The 22,114-nt window shown below is 35.1% G+C and overlaps 1 protein-coding gene across 9 annotated transcripts in view; it reads left to right on the forward strand.

The window, feature by feature from the left end:
• The window catches only part of LOC100919025 (protocadherin-11 X-linked), a 559,214-nt gene that overhangs the window by 337,253 nt on the left and 199,847 nt on the right, over window positions 1–22,114 (forward strand). The gene's annotated exons all lie outside the window — the stretch shown is intronic.

Below are 22,114 nucleotides of genomic sequence, written 5' to 3' on the forward strand. Positions count from 1 at the left end.
GGCCTAGCTCATTAACTCTTTGCATTGTCTGTGCCTGTCTACAATATATCTCATCGGTGAACTTCCTTTAAATAAATAACATCCTTGCTTCTTTTATAGTCTTCTTTCCTTCCATCTTTACATCTTTCTATAAAATCTGGCATCTGAGGTGCAAAGGGTTGTTGGTTTTGCTTTTTTTTTGTTTGTTTGTTTTTGAAGCATTTATTAGACATTATACTATAGTAAGTCAGCTTTTAGTTTTCTGAGAGGTCTACACTTGAGGCAATTCTGTCTGAATTTATGTTTCCCCTAGTTCTCCCTTACCTGCACTTCCTCCCTTAAGAGTTGATTGATGCCAGAAGTTATCATTAGGACAACTCTGGCCATTCCAGTAGAATTTCTGCGTAAAAATGGGTTATGCCACATTGTTCAGTGCTGCTACTCCCTGCCTAAGGCAACCTGAGCTGTTCTCCCTCTCATTTCATTTGTTCTCTCTTGTTACAACTGACTTCTGTCAAAAACCATATCTGTTGAATTAGTTTGGATTTCACAGAGAAATACACATTTTAGGGGTAGGTGAGGACAGGGGGATGGAGATGGGAGAGTAGATATGAACTTGAATTTGTTTGACTTACTCTTGTGTTAGAAATATTTGGGAGATTTTCAGCATCCAAGAGAACGTACCCATTGGGAATTTCTACTTTTATACAAAATGTGAGTGTCTCATTATTTAAATTTATCGATGGCAAGGGAAGAGATAGCCACGGAAGAATGAATAGTAATTATAAGTCTATATGCTACAACATGAATTTGGAACATAAAACATTTCATATGGCCATTAAGATGAACTGCATTCCACAGTATGTACCCACAGGGGACAGCCAACTTGAATCATCCTCAGCATTTTCTGAACTAGACAATGAAAAGTCAAATAATTGATTCTAAGTTTCTTGAGGTCGTGGCTATTATTTTTAAAAAGTGGATAAAACTCCAGTTACCGTCAGATAGTCTTACATTTTCCTTAGAACACACCTCAGCTAATCAAATGGACCGTGTCAAAGCCAATGTGTTTCAGGTAATTGTAAAATCATCCATTTAAAGGTTGGGTACCAGGGTACTGAATAACATCTCAATCCCTCCAACATCCCATTTGTCCCAACATCCCCAAGTAATCTCAGTATGGGATCCAGAAAGTCCACAAGAGGTTCCTCAGCTCAGCTCCCCAGTGCAGGCTGGCAGGGCCCATGTGCAGGGATCCCCTGCAAGGCCCAGCAGAGCTGAAAGGAAGACCTTTGAGAAGCAACACAGGCCTTAGCTCTTCATTTGCTTCTTAGTTACTTGTTGCACATTATCAGAACCTGAAGGATCTGATGTGCTACTTTTCAAGGCTTAAAATATACTTTAGTTTAAGCCATTTAATTGATTGGAGTTGTTTTTCTTTTTGAGGAAAGCTTTTGCAGAGCTTTCATCACTTTGTGAAAATGAAATCTAGCATTTATTTGCTCAGAGGTTTATGGCATATTTTTTGCTTACATTGAAAAATCATTTTAAGGAGATACTACCATTTCTATTTCAACAATTCTGTAAAATATTGGACCATTTTAATGTCCGGAATAATTTGAAGCTTTGGAATATACTTTAATAGAAGAGTCTTTCTAAGTGGAATATTCAAAAAATTAAGTAAATAATTACAGAATGGGAGTTTGGCTATGAAGAAGTTCCGCTGAATACTTGAGGGAAAGCCACTATTCTTAGAGAGACCTTGATCTTTCAATTTCCCATTTTTATATTTCAAGTATAAAATGATTTGCTTCATTTAGCAAGATGATTTTTTTACACATATAACACTGCTGTTGTTTGATCATATCTTTTGTATACATTTGTTTATTTGTATTTTCATTTATTTATTTATGTATTTGTTTATTATTCATTTATTTATATATTGTTTACCTATTCTTTTTCCTACAGTTTGCTATTTCTTCTGAAAAAGTCAAGGACACACGAATCTTGCATATTGTTGTATGTGCGTTCTTTCACATTCACTCTAATGAAACATTCTAAGAGAACAAAAGGTCCCAGCTCCACCGTTTTGGTAAATAAAGTCACGATTAAATCTAGATCATATAAATAAACACGAAGGCAGTCCAAGGCAAAATAGTAAAAGAGACTGACTTCTTTAACTTTCCATTTTCATTTTTTCCCATCCATATGGTATACTATGCCTCCCCACTCTACTACTCTCCCACAATGAAGTTTACCTTTCTGATATCACATCTTCTTTAGAACTAAGGATTTTATGTGATCTAAAATTATTATTATATGTTCTACTAAGAAGATAGGATGTACTTCTTATTCATACAGGGAAGAGGAGGAATTATTCTCTTCCTGTTACCCTGGTGAAAAGAACATTGTCTACTCTCTGTGACACCTTGAGGATCATCATACAAAGTGGGACACCATGCAATCAAAGAGCCCTGAGTATGGAAGAAAATGTACAAACTGATAATTGAATAGAATAATTGTAATAAAACACATATGGCACCTGGGGCACCCATCAGTGAGTCCTCCAGAGAAGCATACCTCAAATTCAAAGTAATCTGTGGCTTTGCCTTCACTCAAAATCATAATTCTTGAGCTCCTCCAGGTATGTTTATATTAATTCATCTGCCAGAGGACAATTAATTCAAAGCAAGAGCATGTAATGAAATAGCATAGTAAGAAAAGTAGCAATAAGATATTTTCCTCAATAAACCTGGGGAACAATCCTCTACAAGTATATCATTAGTAGGAAGAGTGAATAGGAATTAGTAGGAATTCATGCACCCAACAATGTCAAGGGGCAATTCAGACACCCTCTGGGGGATACTTGTGTCTTTTGGAAATGTTATTGAAGTACTTCTGTCAAACGTGCTCCTCAGTAGTCCGTTTCCTTCAAGCGTGTAGTCTCTGCTGGGTATAGTTTAATGTGTTACAAAGTACTCATAGCCATTGCCCCGGACAGCTCGACTCCACATGTGGTCATAGACCATCTTTTATCTTTCATTTTCTGACTTCATTGATAGTTCTTGATTACAGTAGTTTTGTGCTCCTCACAAAATAGCAGACTCTGCCAGAATCTTGTTGTTTAAAGCCCTGATAATTTCTTGATCTTTCTTAGAGAAACAGCCCTTAAGGCTTAGGCAAAAAGAGCTTCCTGACGCTGTTCTGTATTATTAGATATAGGCCAATAGGTAATCTCTCATATTTAAGCTGTTACTTTGATTCTCTCTTTAAAAAGTGTTTTAAAGTGGAGTGAAACCACCCTCCTTTCAAACTAGCAAAGTGAATTTCTTGCTCTGCCCCCCTCCTCCATCTCTACCAACTACTTTAAGCATTACTCATTTCTTTAATGGACAAAATAATGAAATGAACCCAAAGTCAATGACTTTCTACTTTGTAGTCAAGACAGAGGAAAGGAATTCAAGATTATACTTTCATGGAGTTAGAGAATTCAGAAGTGAATGAGTCTTTTTTGATTGTTGCACAGTCTTGCCTGCTGTGACTTTCTCATTAATTAATTACTCTATCTCTTTCACTGCATTCTGTACAAGAAATTGAAAAACTCTTGATCAGATGTGAGTATCATTTTATGGCCATGTGCTAGACTGGGAGAAAGTACAACAGTTCTCAGAACTGAGGGACACAGGGTGGGATACAATAATTTCCACTATCTAAGGTTTGGGTTTTGTAGCTGCTCAGAGATCAAGGTAGTTAGGGAGCTCCAAAGAAACCTTTTAAATGATAATGTAGTCAAAATAATGCCTGTGCGTGCACGCGCCCACGCGCGCACACACACACACACACACACACACACCATCTTCAGGTCTTTATCAGTCCCTTTTTGGATCCTGACTTCTTATAATTTGTTTCCTCCTCTGTGAAGGACTAGAATTTTAGTTCTATAATTTATTTCATTAATTGTTAGCTTTTTGAAATGAAATTTTGTGGCATTGCAAAGCCCCTTAAATATACAAGTTTGTGAATGAAATAGTCTTAACATGGGGCCTTTTGAATCACTGAAATAACACATTGGTAATAAAATCATTAACTAATCTCACCTAAAGTAGTTACAAAAATCCTCTTGGGAAAGGAAGAGTTTAAATGCCTGATAATAAAGTTATTACCAAGATGTCTAGGAAAGGTAATAATTCCAAATGAGAAAATAGTATTTCAAGTTCTCCAGAGAGATGTAAAAACTACATTTTCTAAATTATTTTTTAAAAGAAGGAAAGGGGGGCAGAGCCAAGATGACAGAGTAAAGGCAGGAACTTGTCCAACCTCTCCCCTAAATTGCTCCACATTCCTTCCATAAATACCCCTAAAGCCCAGCTTCTTAAACTGTGGCTCATGACCCCATGTGGAGTCTCATAACTCAATGGGGGGGTCACAAAATTATGACTTATTATCAATAAATGGTTTATTTGTATATCTATTTTATATACCAATATGCCCAGGGTCACATACAAATTTCTTTCACGAAAAGGGGTCACAAATAGAAAATGTTTTAAAAGCCCTGCTCCAGATGATCTACCCAGTACTCCACAATTATACCTACTCTTAAAAAATTTTTCTAACTAGGCATATTGTTCACTTTGATGGACCATGATTTAGCGCTAAAAGAGCAATGGCAATTGGGAACCAGCACAGTAACTTTTTTCACTTATGGCTTTCTGGGGACTGTTACAACACTGTTAGAGAATTTAATTTTCTTCAAGATGAAGAATATCAGCTTGATGATAGAATGCAAATCCTGTTTAATATGTGGTAGCAGTAGAAACAAAACCTAGGGGTATTAGAATTCCCTTAGAGGAAGGATTTCTTAGGTGGATCTAATTCCCAAGATCACTGTATTCTGTAATTTATTCCCTACTCAGATATTTCTTGATTTGCAAAGATTTCTTTAGTCAAGACTAGCTTGGGTCTCTTGAAGTGGTTAGATTGAGCATTGCCCAGAACATTAGGCTTTGGAGTCAGGAAATCCTCAGTTCAAATGTGGCCCCGAGTACTTCCTAGTATTCGTATGATTCTGGCAAATAACTTAACCTCTATTTGCCTCAGTTTCCTCAACTTTAAAATAGGTATAATAATAGCACCTGCCTGGTAGTTTTATTGTGAGGGGAAAATGAAATAACATTTTAAAAATGCCTTGCACACCATAGTAATTGCTTAATAAATACTTATTCCCTTATACCTTCTCTTCCCCGTCTTGTTCTAGTAAGACTTGTTTGTATCTTCTGAGAGGGCTGAAGGTATCTTACTTGATTTTTAATTTCCCTTAAAATTCCTAAATGTGTTATTATAAGAGAACCACTTTCTTTTATGGAGATTCATTTCCAAAATGTTTCTCAAGAATTTATTTAATATTTTTGGTTTCTTTATAGTTTTCAGTATATTTACCTTTAATTTTAGAGAAATACTCTAATCCTGTTTACATATTTGTCATTTTAATGGGGCTCTCTGCAAGAGGTTTGTAGTAATAAAGTCCCCAAAGTAGTTAAATAAAGAAGTCAGGAACTGAAGGTAACATTTACAGGACAGAGGTCTGATGCCTTGAATATTTACTTCATTTTAAAAGATAATTACACAAGGAATACATGTGTTTTGGTGAGGGAGCTGCCAGTATTTTTTTTATCTGAGTAGGATTAACTATCTATGATATTCCCCCCAAGTCAATAAATAAACTTCAGATGTCATCAACTATAGTGAGATTTTATTCATCTGTTTTAGTTGGGAACGACAGGGAATGTCACAGTTCCTCTTTCTTATGATTGATAATAGCGGCTCTCTACATAGCTATTTAAGGTTTACATAAAAAACAATTCACAGACATTCTTTCAGTGAATCCTCTTGACACTCTATTATTATTCCCATTATATGTAGGGGAAAACTGAGGCTCAATGTGATAAAGTGGCTTGTCCATGATCATACAGCTTCTGTCAGGTATAAACCAAGAATCTTATACCTCCAAGTCCAGAACTCTTTCTGCTGTTTTGTTAAAATACCAAAAGCACATGGATACGTAGATAATTTTCAGTTTTTCTAATGCTTTAGCAATTTTTTATGCACAGAAATATGGATTTCTAGGGGGGAGAATGATATATACTAGGCATATGTCGTTCCGAAAGGAATTTGAAAAAGGAGAATTATTTAGGTCATATGAATATAACATCCATATAATCTGATTCCTCTAGACTACAGTAGTTATTTAACAATTTCTGAATTAGATGGGGGGGGGGGAGAGGGAATATCTACAGGCAGCTAGGTGATCCTGCAGTGAATCAAGTGTGGGATCTGAAGTCAGGAAGACATCTTCCTGAGTTCAAATCTGGCTTCAGATACTTATTAGCTGTGTGACCTCAGGCAAGTCACTTTACCCTGTTTGCCTCAGTTTCCTCATCTGTAACATGAGCTGTAGAAGGAAATGGGCAACCACTCTAGTATCTTTGCCAAGAAAAGTCCAAATGGAGTCAAGAAGAATCAGTCACGACTGAAAAGAATCAACAACAGTAAAAGAATAACTATTAGGTTTCATATTAAGTTTCATCAGTTTAAGAGTAGATATTTCATTTCTAGATAGTGGATATTTTAAAATAGTTTCATAATCATGGTGGAGTTTGATGCTGAACTTTTCCAATCAACTAACAATGTAATTCCACAATGAACTCTAATTTACTTTTGGATGCTCTGGCCAAGAAACAGAAGAACTTCTCTGGCATATCTCTAAATCAAAAATAAGTAAAAACCCAGAACAGTCTAGTGCAAATTTGTGTCAAGCCTCCAACCTCCTCATCAACTTTTTTTTGAAGTGAATTTTCATATCTTACATCATCAAATTTAGTATCAAATCAGTCACATGGATTTTCTGATTATTTTCCTCCTAAACACACCCACCAACATGGCTTCTGAGAGATAAATATACATTTTGAAGACTGCATTGAATTTCTGACTAAAAAAACAGCAGATTCCTTCTGCTAACAGAGACACCATATGAATTTTAAGGTGATAATATCAAATATAATGCAGGTTTTCCTTTAGTGAAGTTAAAATTAAGTGAAATGTACCATTTGTTATATTTTCCCAACAGTTTATCAAAAGTAGATGTTAAATGGGATTCATTTATAAGCATAATTATCTCTCTTCTTTCAAAACAAGTCTATGTATTTAAAACAAAATCTGGAGGGTGATATTTCTTTGAATTAACTCCATGTTTAAACACACAATAGTATTCAAGCGTCAATGTCGATTTCATCTCACTCACTAAAAGACTAGTTTCCAGTCATCCCGGTCCCTCCAGTCCCATTGTCTGGAACCTCAGATTTAGAAATTGTACCATTATTACTTTTTAAATCTGTAGGATGTTTTTTCGATCACTGAAAAATAAGTAAGTTGGATAGTTAAAAAACTCCAAATGAAAAAATAAAAACTTTAAAAAAGGTGTCTTCCTTAGCTACACGTAATTTTCCTAAGGCTAAACTTAGAAGCAAACTAAAGTATAGCTGACTTTTTTCTTTCAATTTTGTTTAGCTTTCTAATTAAACTTCTAATTAAATTATTGTCAGTACCCTCTCCCACCCTGAATTCTTTAGGTAGTGTCCCCTTACAAATAATATCAAGATATCTCTGACTGATTTTTCACCTTTGGCAGGGAAGTTACCATTTGAGTTGCTGTTCTGCATTATAGTTTATTTGTACATATAAATGCATGAATACATGCATACATGCATGCATGCACACAGGCAATGTTATTCAATCCTACTTATATTTAGGATCACTTGTAAGAATTTTGTTTTCAAGAAATTATATGGCTACATGTTTTTTTCTGGGATAGGTAGGGGCACAGTGGACAGAATTCAGAGTCAGGAAGATCTAGCTGTGTGACTCTGGACCAGTCATTTAACCCTGCTTGCCTCAGTTTTCTCATGTTTAATGAACTGGGAAAGAGTAGCTTTGCTAGGAAAACCCCAATTGGGGTCCCAAAGAATCAGACACAACCGGAATGACTAAATAATAATAATAAATATTTTTCAGGGTTTTGATAGGAGATTCTACAGGCATTTTTGTTAATCTGAAATTTGAAAAACGGTTTTTATCACTATATTATATTTTAGAGCATCTTTTTTTCCCAGAAAATTTTAAAAGTTAGTAGTATATCTTATAAAAGATACTAAAATGTGTTAGTCATAGTTCACTTATATAGATGGAAAAACTGAGGCATAGAAAATTTAAGTTATATTACATATATGTATATATATATATTTATATAATAAAATGTAACTAGTTAAGTGAAAGTAAAGAGCCTAATTTAAATAAGGAATTAAAGATGTTGTTCCCTAATAATTTTTTTGAACTTCTGAAAAATTTTCCAACTTGATCCAATTCCTTTATTTTCCCTGCCATTCTTTGATACTATGGGCCCAGAAAACAAGACTAAAAGCAACGTATATAAATTCTACTGAAATGATTTCAACTTAATGTAAGGAATATCTTACTAATACATAGAGATTTGCAATAATGAAATCTTCTGACTTGTCACTTAGAGTTCCTTTTTCTAGGAAGAATGAGGTTCTTGGGTGTCACATTTTATTATAGCATCATTAATAAGCTGGAGAGCCATCTAGAGGACTATCAGAATATTTTATGTGCCTTAATACCATGTAATATGAGAAGTGGTCCAAGGAACTAGGGATATTGTATTGGAAAAACTATTATGCAGAAATAGACTTTTTTTTTTCTTGATCCCATAGGGCAGAATTAAGAAGACCAATTCTGTAGATTTTGTCATATTTCTATTTCCTAAGATTTTGAGTTACTTAAAAGTAGAATGGGCTTCCATGGGAGATTGTGGGTGTTTTCTCATTAGATGTATTCAGTTGAAAATTGGATGACCACTTGTGTAGCTCTCATATGAGGGACTCTTGTATGATTATAAATCGGCGTAGGTGGTCTTGTGGAAGGTCCCTTTAAAATCAGAGATTCTCTCTACTTGTTGGAATGGGCCTGAGGAAATTCATCCACCGTATCAGGAGGAGAATACTCGGACTGTAAAATAAGTCAAGTGTAGGATCACTGTCATAGATGGTGCTTTTAAAAGTCTCATTATCTTTAAATTGACAATGAAGCTGATATATGGAAGTAGGGCAATTTGGTAAAAAGTACATTGCAATGAAACATGCCAATTTTGACAAACACTTGTGACTAAAATAGTGTATATGTGTTATGATTTTGTCACTTTGTAAAATGCCTTGTTTCATTGTCAGCAGGATATTGTGACATATCAATTTTAATGACTCATTTGGCATAACTCCTAGAAATGGAATTCTAAAAAGTAAGAAATGACATTGGCTTATAAAATAGCATCATTTTTCATAATCTTATTTATTAATAATTTTACCAAATCTTAGGTTACTTATATAAATAGAGACAACAGGGATTATTTTTATTTTAATCGGTATGATCTTTTTGAAATATTTGGCTAATTTTAACAAAATAAATTGTTTGTTTTGAATCAGCCTTAATATATTATCTCCTCATTCTCAATTATGTTATTGAATTTGCCTATCTTTAGAAAGAATTCATTTAAATTCCAAATGTCACTAAAATAGTTTAAACAATTCATTTAAAGATAAGGAAGGAAGGGGAGAAAGATAAGAAAAGTTATTGAATTTAGACTTCAAGTGAATTCCCATCAGCTACAGTCACTTAAAAGATGCACACAAATCCCCAAATATGATTTTGCTAAGCTCCAAAATTTTGCCTTTAACACTTGTGAATACACAGCTGGTCTGCTATTTTAAGAGATGGAAATCTGTAGATTATTTGCTTATTTCCATATTAAAATGAAAGTGTCAGATTGAAAAACTGTTTCATATAAGGAATTTTTTTGGGTGATATGAATGGGTACCCAAGTGTAGTCAAAATGTCCTATGAAACAAAATCAAATGTTTTCAAAGTTTATGGTTGGCTACCTCTCCACTTTTCTAGACCAGAGAAGTGTTACCTTGTCTTTCTCCCATCCCTCCCAACGATATGCTACAAAACTTGTTTTTAAATGGATATTATACAGAATCACAAACTCTCCAAATTTGAAGCCCCCCTCAGAGGCTAGGTAGTCTATCTGTACTTGATCAAGAATTCCAAAAACAATGTACTTAAAAAGCAGTCATATGCCCCATGTGCTTGCCTTGCAGATATCTCTATGTGTCTATGTACACACTCATGGGGGTGCACATGTGTGCACACTCATGGGGGTGCATGTGTGTGCCCACATATGCATGCTTATGTCTTTGAGTGGAGAGGATAGAGAGCCATTCCACCTTGGGATAGTTATAATTGGTGGGAGGTTATTATCATTTTGTTTCTTAGCAGTTTCTCCCCATTGATTCTCATTCTGCCCTCATGAGTCAGGTGCACACGTCCAATTCCTGTCACATGATCATTATCGTGTCTTCCTTGAGTCTCTTGGAGACTTCTCACGACTATCCCAAGTTCTTCACCTGCTCTTCACATAACATGACCTGTAATTCCTTTACCATCCTAGCCCTCTCTTCTTGTACATTTTTTTTTTCATTTTAAAAGTGACCTTGCAATGTTCCCATGAATGTGATAGGTTATCAGAATATTAAGTATGTGAGTGATAGTTAGCTTAATTATTCACTCCTCACTTAGGCCTCTTAGTTTCCTTGGCTTCCTTCAAGGCCAGTCTCAAACGCCACTTTGTACAAGAAAGATTTACTTCCCCCTTTCCCCAAATACCTTCACTTTTAAGTTACCTTTCATTTACTGTGTATTTATTTTGTTATGTACCTGCTATTTCCACCATTAGAATGTAATCTCCTTGAGAGCAGGAACTATTTTTTTTTGCTTTTCTTTGTATTGACTAGCATATAATAACCACTTATCAGATGCTTGTTGAGTGATTAATTTTACAGTCGCTTGTCAGATAAAGCAATTTGGCATTTTGTGGTTGGTGAAGTTGTATTCTACTTTTCTTTGGTGCTTCTTTATCTTTATTAAAACTCATTCAAGGTGTGTGACTGATCCTTGTGCCCAGTCATTCTGCACTAATAGGTTTAGTTGAAGTGGAGGGAGAATTAACTATGGAATCAGGAGCACAGATCTTTTCGTGAATGACCATTCATATTCCTTTGGGCTTTCAGTCCCCTACATATAAAGCATGTGGAATCATACCTTCTTCCTTACATTATGAAATGTAATTATTTGCATTGATGTTAAACTTTAAGATTCTTGCATGCAAGGACATATTTGATACAAATTGTGATTAATGGTAAGATGAATATTGCAGAGGCAAGAAGGTAACGTTATCATAGAACTCAAACATTAAAAGTTAAACACGTTAGAAATTGAAGGTAATCGAACACATAAAAGATGGCCAAATTTTGCCTTAAAATTAATTTACCCCCAGATTTAGTTGTTCATTTTGATAAGTATATACTTTAAAACGGTACTGCTGTTAATATTTTGTATGTCAATGAGGAGCTAGTTAATAATTTATTTTCATTAAATAATGAAAGCATAGTCACTGCTTTTTATTTCTCTCATGGGGGACACCAACATTCAGGAAACTATCTTTTAAGTCTCTTTACTTGATAAAATGCTTAAGTTAAGCAATAACTTTGTTGTTTCTTATTTGAAGCACTGAGTGTATAACCAAGAGAAATTAAGCGGTCTGACCCTCTACACAGCATTTTCTTCATATGCCATGTCATAGCACACACTGTCTCTTTAGATTACTTTATTTTGAACAAGGCCAGTGTCATTACAAAGATTACAAATATTACACAGAAAATACTCAACAGTTTCTAGGAAAAATGTTCCCCCAAATGAAACTATATACAAAGAAGAAAGCACATCTCTGTTTTTTTAAATCGGATATTTATTTTTAATTAGCTATGTGATTAGAATCCTAGTAATTGTCTTTAGTCTGATGCTGCCATAACCCTTCCTATCTTGCTTCCGGTTTTAGACTTAACCACTAAGCTGTTTGATCTTTTTTTGATTTGAGGTGTAAATTTCTCACAAAAACCTTTCACCAGGTTAGCCATGGGCTACTTCATAGTAGCATGAAAAGTAATCTAATGCAACCTAAACAACATGCCTAGATTTAACACTTCATAGATTTTCCCCAAAGCTTTTGAGCAGAACTTATCCTTTAGTAATCTTTTAACCACAGAGCTGAATTAATTCTTTTACGCTATATTCCAATTGAGCAAGAAAGTGACAAGGATGTGAAGTTGGCTGGTTCCCAAGCATCGCTGAGGGAAGGCAAAGTCTTGATTAGCTGAAGGTTTTTAGAGATTGATGTTGAAACAACAGCAGACACATGTTTAGGAGTCTGAAACAACACTCTGGAGTACCTGCTAATTTTTGAAACATTTGAATTAGTGCTAAGGAAAATGGGCATCAGAGATGCTGTTTTGCCAATCGTTTCTTATAGTCACACACTTAAAGTTCCCATTCTCCTGAAACCTTGCCTCATAACTTGAGTATATCTGGGCCAATCTAGTGCATCTAGGGAAATGTCTGAAAAAGTTTTATTTAAAGGTAATTGTTTGACAGGATTCTCTCATTAAAGTCCTTTAAACAGATTTTCTTGTGAAAAAATGTAAAGCCTTTATTTTATTTCTATGATAATCTATAGATGAGTAAAAATACTGAATCATGCTTCTTGCCCCACCTCTACATATCAGGAATAAAATCTTTTTTCCTTGCCTGGCATATAAAGCATGTTTATTTGTTATGATGGGATCTCTTTTTTGTTTTCTTTACTCTTCTCCCTCTCTTCCTCTCCTCTTTCTTTTCCTTTTGTCATTTCTTCTGTCCCTCCTTTCTTCCTCCCCTCCCTCCCTTCTTCCTTTCCTTCCTTCTATCCTTCTTTCTTTCCTTCCTTCTAGTGCATTGTCACATAAAAGCACCTTTTCCCACTATTATCCTCACTTCCTTGCCACAGAATATCACGTTGATGATCCTATGAAATCATAATTGATCTTGGTGCCCTGGAAAGGCAGGTGTCCTGGAAAGGCAGGGACCCTAAGAAATTTTATATAATTTAAGAATTGGGGTTTCCAGTTTGTTCTAGTGTCAGATGTTGAGTTTACCTTCTGGCCCAGCCTTCCTGTATGGCTACAACTTGCCATGTCATCTTAAACTAAGCTTCAGTTAATCTAATTTGTCACCTCTACCAAAGATATTTTGATATCTTTTTTTCATGGGCTATCAGCAAATCCCTTTCAGAACTTTAAGAAAGTTTGTAAACCAAAAGACTCCAACTTCTGGGAGAAGCACTCACTGTTTCACAAAAATTGCTGGGAAAATTAGAAAATAGTGTGGCAGAAACTAGGCATTGACCAACACCTAATACCACATACCAAGAGAAGGAAAACAAGGAATAAGTCTTTCTCTCAGAACTTCATGAAAAAGTGCATCCCTACTTAGCAAGGCCTGAACATGACTTTTTCTCCTAGATGGAGTATGATGGTCATTTATTTTAACATTAGTAAATTCAAGAGGGAACAAATCTGCAAGAGCCTATTGGGAAAACATAAAATCAACAGTTACATTCTAGATAGGAACCTTGTTTTGAGCTAAGCAAATAGAGCCTCATACCTCACAGTGTCCTGTTAGATCTCTTCTACTCTAGAAGTCTATTCCTTAAAGCAGAAAATCTGTTAGTGCCATTGAAGTTGGAGTTTAGATGGCTTCCAACATTAGAACTTGAGGTGTCACACTTGGTTCATAGTATTATCACAGAACTCTAATGAAGCTATCTTGAAGCTTAGGGACTTACAGAGCTTCTGAATAAAGTCTTCTCTCTCCTGGAGTCTCTCTCTCCTGGAAGGTTTTTTGTTTCTTTGTTTTGTAGACCTGCACTTGATTAAAAAAAAAAAAAAAAAGAACTCGCCTTTGCTATCCATAGGTTCGGGATTTGTCAGCACAAATCCTCTGGGAAGGGGTACTGAAGGGAGTCAATATTTCATCTTCATTAGCACATGCAACAACATCATCATGAGCGCATGTGTGCAGATAAATGGAGTAAGAGATGGTAGGGCTAATGTCTTTTGAGTCCATTGGTGTGGACTTGATCACAAAGAGCATTGGACTTCTATATATTGTATTTCCCTTTCAAGGCACAATCTCATGATGTCCTTCATAAAGGATGCCCTGTCTATATGCAGATATATTACTCTTACAGAATGAGCTAACAATTTCTTATTTCAAGAGCTTTGTGAGCAATAGCTCTCCAGTTGGAGGTAACAAATATTTATCTGTAGGCTAAGAAAGTAGAGGAGGTTGCTCTAAAAGAAGTATGTAAATTTAATGAAGTCCAAAGAAATTCTGAGCTTCTTCACTAATAGTCTTAATATGGTCAAAGTCTCTTCCTTTTTAAAGAATAACATAGGAAATCTGGAGTGTTAAACAAAGCAGTTCATATGGATCAAATTCTTAGCCGTTATCTACATCCAAGTTGTTGTTGTGGTTGTTATTGCTATTCATAAACTCATTCTTTAATTCACGTGATGAGTCATTCATCTAAAATTAAGCTGAACAGGCAAAAAGCATTACTATTGTGACAAATGATCATTTTGAGTTTATATTTTTTGCAAATATCTGACTTTGGGTCAATAGTTAAATTATTGATTACAGATGAGAGTTTTTTAAACTTTCACCCAGAGATATCTAAATCGACAAGCACTGTCATTCACTAAGAAGAAGGCTGTAGGTACAATTATAGAAGGGGCTAGACTTAAACCCCTGACTTTGTCAGAAACTCCCTGGGTAAACTTAGGTATGCCAGTTAGCATTAGTAGATTTCAGGGTCCTCAGCCACAATAGGAGATATCCAAAGAAGATATCACAATTTCTTGGAGCAAAATCTCTTAAACTTTTTGTCATGAACCTCTTTGGTGGTCTAGTGAAGACAGTGGGCTCCTCACAATCATGTCTGTTACCTACATTCATAGTGTTATAACTTTTTATTGACAGAACCCATGTCAGGGTAATTTTTTGCAACATTTTCCCTTGCACTTACTTCTGTTCTGATTTTTCCCCTCCCTCCCTCCACCCCTTCCCCTAGATGGCAAGCAGTCCTATATAGCCTACATTCATAATAGAAGAAAATGTGAACTTTCAGTTAGACATGAGTGAAAATAAAGTTTCAATTTTTCTTTTCCCAACCAAATTCATAAATATCCTGAAATCTGTATGTGGGTCCTAGATTAAAAACCTTCAATTAAAAGGAGCAGAACTAACATCCTTTAATTGGAGTGAGAAGTTCCTTCTAGTTAGAAACCAGTAAATTATCTGGAATTAAAAGAATCCCCCATCATAAATTCTGACAAGATCAGCAGTCTAACTTTTAAATCATCATCAAATTTGAAGAGAAAGGAATAGATCTCTTATCAGTGGAGGAGAAGGGCATCTTTATGAGGAAAATTGAATAAATTATTGGCAAAATTAAAAGAGAACATATGTAGGAAAGTAGAATATCAAACTGACATGTAGAATTAATAAGGGACTGAGCAATATCTCTAAGACTATACATACTTTGCAATTGAGCAATGGCTAAAAGATATTAATTGACAGTTACAAAAGGAGTTAATGAGCACATGAAAAGATATTCAAATTCCATAATAATCATAGGCGTTCAAATCAATAAAATATCAAGGTCCTACATTATATGCACTAGAACAGAGGTGCATTTAATCTGGAGTCTGGTGAAATTGTTTAGTTTTTAACATTTTGATAATTATTTCAATATAATTTGTTTCTTTTTTAATCCTAAGTATTTTGTTATGTATTTAAGAATATCATTCTGAGAAGGGGTTCCTAGGTTTCGCCAGGCTGCCAAAAGGGTTCTTGATACATAGAAAAATGGTTAAGAACTGCTGCCCTAAAATGACAAAAATTGCAAAAAAAAAAAAAAAAAGAAAGAAAGAAATACTGTGCTGGTGGGATTATGGGAAATGCATTATTATCACACCTATAAACCAGTTCTAATAGTTTGGAGATAAATATGGTAATGTACACTGAGATATCTTCTAATCTAGCCATTCCATTGCTAGTACATTATCCTCAAAATATCATAAAATTGGGGCAGCTAGGTGGTGTAGCAGATAGAGCACCGCCCTGAAATCAGGAGGACCTGAGTTCAAATCTGGTCTCAGACACTTAATACTTTTGAACTGTGTGATACTGGGCAAGTCACTTAACTCTAATTGCCTCAGCCAAAAAAAAAGTTCATAAAATCTTTTTTAAAAATTACTTATATAAAAATATTTAGAGTTCTGTTCTATTTGTAACAACAAAAAATAGGACACATTTTATTTATTCAGCCTTTCTCTAATAGTTAAGGAAAGCTGAATAAATTATGTTGTATTAATGAAATTGAATTCTATGGTACTCTAGATAATTATAAATAGGAATTCTGCAATCATGGAAAGACCTATGCAAAATCAAAAAAGGGAACGCGGCACAGCCAAAACTATTTTATGAACCAGAAACTTTTCAAGTACATGTGTGTATGGATTCATACATCCATATGAACTGTAACTTTTTCCTTGCCTATATGTTCCTTTAGATTTTTTTCATGTCTTCTTGTCACTAATATATATATTCTTCATTTTACCCATTGAGTTTGCTCTAAGTAACTATTAGATCTAATTAGTTTAATAATCTATTCAACTCTATTACTTATTTTTTATTTATCTTGATGGATATATTGATGATGTGGCATTGAGATCACTTGATTTTTAGCTGTTTATTTTTGCAGTGCTGTGAGATTTTTTTCCAAGAAATTTTTGTAGAAAAAAATGTATGTGTGTATATTCTAAGACAAAGTAATATTTTGCTCCTTGTAGGAAAACATTGAACAAGAAAGTTCTACTATATTAAATGGATGATTTAAAATTAGTCTTCTTTTTGCAGGACAATAGAATCCTAAGATTTTATCTATGTAGGGAATTCCCAGTAAGAAAAATTCTTCTACCAATGTAGTTGAACAATTGTCCTACAGCTTATAGTCTTAAAGATTTGCCTGGGACAGTGAGAAGTTAAATAATACATAGATAAATAATAATATGGGAGAAGCCCCCCCCCCCCGCAACATGAAATGGCAAAAAAATTAATTTTAGCTATTTTGCCATATGTCCAATGTGGCTACAATCTTATTCCCTACCCACTGGACATTTACATTTTGTTTTGAAGTATGACTTTATTACTAAATATTAAATGTTAAACTATAGCTTTAAGATTTGTTCCATGACAATTTTCTCTGTGGTGATGCTTCAGTTGTATGTATTTTAAGGAGAAGAAGAAAAAGTAGAAATGATGCAAATACATACTAAATATTGATTTTTCTTTAAATGTCAACCCTTTGTGTTAGCTATGTTTGAATACATAAAATACTTATTAATTTCTGCCTTTTGGCAGAAGCCCTTGTGACTTAATCTTATGCCAATGTGACTTATTTTACATATATTAAACTTTAAAATGTATACATTAACTATGATTTAGATATTTAGCATTCAAGAAATTACTTTCTAGTGCTAAATTACATTTTAGGCATTTTAAATACTGCTATGCTTTGTACAAGGTTTGCAAGTATGAAAAATGATCATTGAAGTCACTGGGAAAATATTAAGAACATGCATGGGTTTTTTGCATGACAAAAAGGATTGAACTTATCACAAGTTAAGACTGTGACTTTTTATTCATGAAACAGGAAAATCAGCTTTGAACAGATTGACATCTATTAGCCTAGAGGTGAAAAGGAGGTTCTGAGGGAGAAAGAATTGATCAATTTTCAAATTTCATATTAATTCTATGCAAATTTTGTGATCATCACCCTGTCTTTGTAAACCTATCAAACCGGTGGCATCCATTTTAATATACTTTATTGGAACTGGGTTTCCTAGTACCTTTCAGATGACTTCTCCAAAAAGTAAAGATCTGGTAATAGAGTCTGAATACCTTTTTTGAGCTTTTTCAACTGATAGTAGAAGTGATTCTTCTCCATCATCCATCTCATGCTATGTATATGTTTGTGCAAGAGAAAGGGTATAAGGAAGGATAGGAGCAGAAATTCAAGGAAAGGGAAAGTATAGTGAGCATATAACCGAATTCATTTCAAATCTGTGGTTTTACCTATGACTGTTACAGGTGATAGCCAGTTTAAGAATCAATAGAAAACCACGTTTAACATGTATTGGACTACTTGCCTTCTAGGGGAGGGCGTGGGGGAAGGAGGGGAAAATTAGAACACAGGGTCTTGCAAGGGTTAATGGTGAAGAATTGTTCACACATATGGTTTGAAAAATAAAAATCTTTAATAAAGAAAAAAGAATCAACAGAAAGCTCCTTGAGACTCATAAAATTTGAGTTAGCTTGCTCAGTAATGTGTTCTTTAACAAATGGCAGGAATTTGCACCCAGGTATTTCTGTGTTCCTGCCTTGGCACCCCAGTGAGTATGCCGAGAACTCTTTCTGGAGTAGATAAAAGTGTGGAAAAACAAATTCCACATGGAAAGAAAGCATTTTTAGTTTTTCTCAATTTAGCTGTTCTTGATCCTTACACATTAGAAAATTTGACTGACAGTTCCTAAAAAAATATAAGATCCCTAGTTGGTAATAATAGGTCCTTCTTTGCTAAGCATTCCAGCTCCAAGTTGTCCTCATAAAACCCATTACCATCAAATACTGCTTGTGAAAATTTACACATTCAACTTTATAAAAATCTGGAGTAGCCCCCAAATACTTCAGTGTCTAATGGAGAATGATAATCCTAATCTTAACAGCATGTTGTCTGGGTATATTGAGGTGGTCAGTTAGAGTGTTTTAGAATTAAAATTTTTTTGTCTCATAAGCAAAATGCAAACATGGATTTTGATTTTGATCTTTATCTTGCCATTGCTCTCTTTTTCAGCCTCTTCCCCAAACACACTACTGTTCTGGGGTCTTAGCCTGAAAATATTCCATTTGTCTCTGTACTGTTTTTCAGCTTATTTTAAACTGATATCATCGCTGAGTAGAATTGGGTGCTTTATCAAAGTCAAGTACTTAAGGAACCAAATATTCCTGACTAAAGCCTTTGCTAGTGGTCTGGTGATTCTAGCATCATTGGCCTCCGTGTGTAGCTGAGAGTAGATTGAGCTGAGACCTTCAGAGTGCAGTTATTGTATGGATGGTCCTGACCCATTCGGGAACACACATTTCACTTAGAGGCCAGCTCCTTGTGTTGTATTCAAAGGAAAGGCTCGTGAAAAGGACCACTCTGGTTAATATTGAAGTTTTTATCCTTTGGAAAGAAGTATCGAGTGTTCCTTTTAAACAAGTAGCACTATAAGAGAACTATTCTTGTATCACCTGCACCTACGTAGATTCACACAGAAAGAAAAAAAGGCCCATTTCTTTACATATCATAAAGTCTGAAGCCAAACCTCTTGATGCCTTCTCTAAGCTCCTTATACAATGGGAACCAAGCATTGTTAGCCGTGCACATTAACAAACTACCTACCATCCTCAGATTTGCAAAAGAAAAAGTGATGGTCAACCTTACTGCTACTCCTGGAAATAGGGGATCTGAGCCGGAGCCCTTTGGCACCGTCATGGAGCAAAAGATACTTTCACTTTGTCATGGGAAAACTAAGTGGAAAAAAGATGCATCAAACTATCTGCAGAGCATGGCAGATGCAAACAAAAATGTTTGTTTGGGCCCTGACACCTAGTTTTTTTAAAGAAAAAAATACCATTAAGAAATGAATAGTCATGGTGTCAATTTACAAAAAGTTGTATCATAAACCATTTCTCACTACTCCACACACATATACATGCATTCCCTGTATATTATGCCTAGGTCTGACTCTACCAGGAATTTAAATCAGTACCATGGACAGAAATCCTTTCAGCCTCTGGGGATACAGAGTTGGGGCACCTCAATTAAGAAATGAGAACTCCTTACTATGTTACATTGGAAAGAATACAAGATTGGGAACCAGGAGATCTCACTTCCTATTCCAGATTTTTAACTACATAGCCATGTGACCCTAGTCTAGGCACTTTCTCTGGGTCTCAGTTTCCTCATATGTCAAGAGATTGAAGTAGATAATTGCTGTGGTCCCTTAGAAGCCCTGGCTATGAATACAAATGGAGAAATCACGGAGTTCTCCCATTTATGTTTGACCAAGAGAAATAATGTGATTGTCCTGACTGTCCAGGTAAAGAATCATGAGGAAAAGAACATGTAGTCTTAGATATCGATGCAGAACAATACACTTTCTTGACTAATAAAAAAGTGAAAGGGCAAATCAAGTATGAGAAAGAGAGAGAGAGAGACAGAGAGAGAGAGGATTACAGAAAGTTACTTAACCTTAAAATCTCCAGAATATCTTCTTGAGGAAAAAAGTGTAAAAGACATAAAAATGTGAGGGCATATATTTATAATGGAACATTGCTTTCTAAGTGTTACTTTTGAATGTCTTCCTCTTTCTGGGAAGACTAACTTTTACACTTAAACTCCTGTGTTTTAATCAAACGAAACACAGTTATAAAAGAGAACGATGTAGTCAGAGGATGTCTAGATTACATATGCAAAGGTCTTCATTCATCTTTGCAATATTTGAAAACTATCTCCAAAGCGTTTGCAAGAATTCCTGGAATTGTGAAGTTAGAATGTATCTTAAAGATTATCCAATCAAATATTTCATTTTTCAAAAAAGGAAAAGTTGATTTAACTAACTTCAAGACAAACCTTCCTTTGAGCAGGCAGAGACCTAGCCCCTAAATTCGAAACCATGGTGGAACAGAATGAAAAATATAAGATTCCTACCATCCTGTTTACTATTAAAAATTGTCCTGAATATACTTTCAGTGAGCCCGTAGAAGATGGAATTGAATGGAAAAATATTTATTCAGCACCTACTGTGTGCCAAACATCTTGCTAAGTACTGATAGTACATGAAGAAAATCAAGTTCCCTGTTCTTAAAGAACTCATATTTGAATCAGGGGACATAATAATAGCTGCTGAGAAGCAGTGTTGTATGGAGGATAAAAGACAGACATTGGAGTCAGGAAGATCTGTCATTACATCCTGCTTCTGACACATACAGGTGTGTGATCACGGGAAAGTCATTCAACCTCTGTGTGCCAAAAGCCACTCCAATCCAATGCCAAAACCACTTACTTTGTTTAAGACACTGTGCTAGGAACTTAGATCACTGAAACAAACAAACAACATCCACTGCCCTAAAGGAGCTTGTTTTCTACTTCAGGGACATAAATTTGCAAACAGAAGTTTACACCCTATAATTTAACTGAATAATAATCAATTAGGAAAAGGCTTTCGTAGGTGGAAATAAGCAGACATGGGGGACAGCCTGTACAAAGGCATGAAAATAGAATAATATCCTGTGACTTATTTGGTGAGTCAGAGAGGATTTGCAATTTGCATTGATGGAGAATGACTCCATTACCAGGAGTCCCATATATTAACAAAAGTCGCAGGTCCTTTTCTTTGTTGGTTTGGAAAAACTATTGATGCTTAAGCAGCAATCTTACAGAATGAGGCTCACTTTTAAGTAGTGAAATATCAGGCCGATGGATTCAATTTAAATTCCTCCTGCTGTGCTTGGCCCCCATACACAAATGAGAGTGCCCATTTAGTTGAGAATTAGGGTTTGGCATGTAGTGGTCTGAGTTTCTGCGATATACAACTGTATCTTCTTAAATAATTTTTCTTTATAGGTCCCCGTTGTACGAGGTCCAGTAGTTGGCTTCTAGCAAAGAACAAAGTTCTGACAGTACCGTAGTTAAGGAGGAATCTGCGATTTTAATTCCCACTCCTCTGATAGCTGATATATTGTTTTTTGTTAATTCTGATGTTTTAACTTTGCAGAGTGTTATGGTTCAGATGCTACCCTGTGCCTTAAATAGCTGGAGCAATTTATAAACAAAATATTAAAGTATTTTTGAAAAGTAACTTAATAAATTCATTTCCCTAAGTTGATGGATATCCCAAAGCTAATCTATAGAAACCATCACTTGTCAGTGAAGGCTGACAGCATTTCTCTGTAGGACCAAATGGTT

This window comes from Sarcophilus harrisii, chromosome X, assembly GCF_902635505.1.
Source record: "Sarcophilus harrisii chromosome X, mSarHar1.11, whole genome shotgun sequence".
Classification (NCBI taxonomy): domain Eukaryota; kingdom Metazoa; phylum Chordata; class Mammalia; order Dasyuromorphia; family Dasyuridae; genus Sarcophilus; species Sarcophilus harrisii.